The sequence below is a fragment of the Poecile atricapillus genome, chromosome 3, assembly GCF_030490865.1.
Source record: "Poecile atricapillus isolate bPoeAtr1 chromosome 3, bPoeAtr1.hap1, whole genome shotgun sequence".
NCBI lineage: Eukaryota > Metazoa > Chordata > Aves > Passeriformes > Paridae > Poecile > Poecile atricapillus.
Genome location: NC_081251.1, coordinates 39,680,894 through 39,684,314, shown reverse-complemented (window position 1 = coordinate 39,684,314; position 3,421 = coordinate 39,680,894).

Genomic DNA, 3,421 nt, shown 5'->3' with positions numbered 1-3,421 from the left:
ATCAAGCTTACCTATAAAGAAGAAATAAAGGAGAGTGTAAATACTAGTCTTTTAGGGCTTTGATATATTTGAAAACAGAATCCAATTAAACCTCTATATTTGATAATCTTTGTCTTAATAAAGTTGCTGTGGGTGTTATTGGCATGAAAACATGAAAAAGCAGCATGATTATTTTCATATTTGTGTTTACATATTTTACCATTATAAACATACGAGAAAACCTGCTTGAATCTATCAATATAAAAATCAGCAAATAGTTTTAAAAAAGAGAGAAGGTAATTAACTTCACTTCTTATTGATGATCCTAATTTAAACTATGCAAGAGATGTTTAATGAGTGGGAGAAATGTTGCAGAAAAAAACTTATTCGGTTAAAAAACCAAAATGGGAATCAGCAGTTTGAATCTATTTGCACATCTTCAGCAGACTTACTCTGTGACCTTAACCAAAGTATTTAATTTTTGTGCCCTGCAGTTTTTCTATAAAATGGAAATAATGAGAGTCAACTTGCTGAGAGATTGTGGGCCTTAATAGTTTAGTATTTATATCTTCTGAGAGAATACAGATAGGATTGCAGAGTGTGATGAATGATTAACATTCTTTTGCTATTACCAAGCTCTGATATTTTTACCCAGCTATTTTATCGTACAAAAATCTTTACTTTTTATAGCTCTGTATCTAACAACTACCCTGACTGAAATGTATTGAGCAAGAAATGTAAAATCCTTCTCAGGTCTTCTACATGTAATTAATGCCCAAGTTACACTCAAAAGCAGTAGAGAACGATAATGTTCAAGTCTATCTCCATGGCTTGTACCTGCCAGTTCAACAGAAAGATAAGTAAAGAGTGTCTTCCAGGTAAAATATATTTCCTGCAAATTAATGGCTTAAAACTCCCCCAAATCAGCATGGAGCTCATTGTCTTCAGGCTTAGCATGCAGGTCCTGGAGAACGGAAAAACCCCACAACTTTTTGCTTCTGACTGAGCTGGTGAATACACTCATGGGCAGCAAAAAAGATTTGTTTTGCAGGTGATGACTTCCTGAAGCACACGTCTGGCCCACACAGCTGCTGGATCTGGGTACCCCAGAGAGAATATTAAGCAAACCTCTCAAGCAGTAGTTACAAGAAAAAGGCTATATAGATAGCAAATGCACTCTAATTGATGCTGATGAATTGTTCAGAGAAATTACAGAGTAATACTTGTGATGAACAAGTACTGCTATTTTGAATCAACAAGTAATTGCCAACAAATATCTTCAAAAATTTCCTACATAATTTCCAACAGAGAGAGGTTAATGGTCTTTTTAACGAAAACATTTTCTTGTAATTATTTGCTTTACTTTGTGCATTGTTACTTTGTGTTGGTGTGTGCTGACAAAGATCTTCAACTTCTTTAAATATGTGATTCAGCTAAGCAAGTGGAACTTCCCACCTGATTTATTTGTCATCATAAACTAGGAGAGGGTGCATGTATCCTTCCTGGTTATAAAAGATGATTTTATTTTGCATGGAGAAAATTCTTTCACACAAAATATGTAACAACACAACAAAACTAGGGGATTAGTACACTTTCCCATCTACATTTAATCCTGCTCTGTGGTGTTTGCATAGATGTACTCTCATGAAGAGTAGCATAAAATGCAATGATATCAGAAACATTCTATACCTTGACTATAGACTAAGTTGTATTATAGATCCTGAACTGTTATAAACAGGGTGCAAAAGAGTGTATATAGAACTCTTGTGTGCACATGTCTTCTTTACCTTCTTTCAAAATAAAAATCTAAAGGGCAGTGTCACTACCTAGGATGCTGCATAGAGTGAAGAGCTTTTTATTTGAATACTGCAAGTGCAAGCTCAAGATATAAATTCCATCATGCCTTTACAAACATGAAATGAATCAAACAAACAAAACAAAATAAAAAAACCCCCAGGAAAATAAAAACTGTCCACAATAAACATAGATCCAAAAATGGTTTGTGAAAGTGTTGTGGTAAAGGAAATAACACAATAAAATAATTAGAAAATATGAAATAAAGATTGCTGTTTATTATTTGCTTATTTATTGTATTTATTTTTTTAAAATAATAATTTAATCTTTGTAACTTAAAATTGTATTAGTACCATGCAAAAATATAAGTAAATTGTACTGTGATGAAGGAAAACTGCCTTCTCAGGACAGAACTGTAATCTCTTCTATCAGGCTTGAGGGGAATTAAACATTTGTCAGTATGACTGGTCTTAAATTCACAGAAAATAATAGAGGGATGCAAAAAAGTACAGTTTCATGTTATTGAATGACAGTTATGGACATCACAGCCACTGGGCATGACAAGTGAAAATGACAGATCTAAGCCATGTAGCAAGTATGTTAAATAATGTTTTGAGCAAAGTAAGAGTGCAAACTTATACTACCACCCCCCCTCTCCCCCCCAAATTTATGACTTACTGGTAAAAAAAATTTGAATGCCCTTAGAAGGACAAGATGCGGATATTTTTTACTAATATGATTATATTTTTAATGTGCCAAATGCATTTACAACCCTGGAATGCATTTGCAATTTATCAGATTAATCTAACTATGTAAGTGTCAGATGTGATTTGAAGAAGCAGAAGGAAGAAATGCAATTAGAATATCAAAAAGGCACAATATGTTTATTCTTCTTTGAAGTCCTTCTGTCCAGCTATCCCACGTATTTGTCACACCCCTACAGTCTGATCTTCACGGTAACCACCCAAAGACACAAAACATGAAGTTTCTTATTTTGTACTCATAGCTTTCCCCCCCCGCCCCCACTCTTCTAGCTATCTCAACTCCATTAAATATTTCAGTTATAGTCTGGGTATTTCCAGACCTAAATAAAAAAATCTTCTTGCTTTTAAAAGCTAAAAAATGTGAAAAGAATTTGATTTTTGTTTTGATTCATACACTAAAACATTTCTCTTAGTTCACTATCACTGACTTTCTCAGTAAAATGCCTCTTCATCAGCCTCTGGTTTTCTCTGGGGTATGCAAAATTCTCCTTCAAAGCTGGGTCAAAGCCTTTTGAATATTCCCAACTTGCTGGTGTGTAGGGTAAGGATTTCACCCGAGTGTTGCAGCCTGCACTGAAACTGTCTGGTGTGCTAAGGATGCAGCTAGGCCTGCTCCAAACACACAGCAGGCCTTGTTGTACAGCTCCAGGGATAAACACCATGCTGCACACCCTTACCTTCAAGCCGCTGAGGAGCACTTGGCTTAAAGCATTCACTAGATGTGTTCTTAAAAGGCCAAAGTTGTACTTCAGGAACACATACTAATTTAAAATTGAATCAACAGCTACTTGCTACAGTGAGATTTCCCAGAGAGAGACTCTCCTGCATGTTCTGAGAAGTTTTTTTACACAAAATATTGAAAATTAATTGCAGCGCAAAACCTC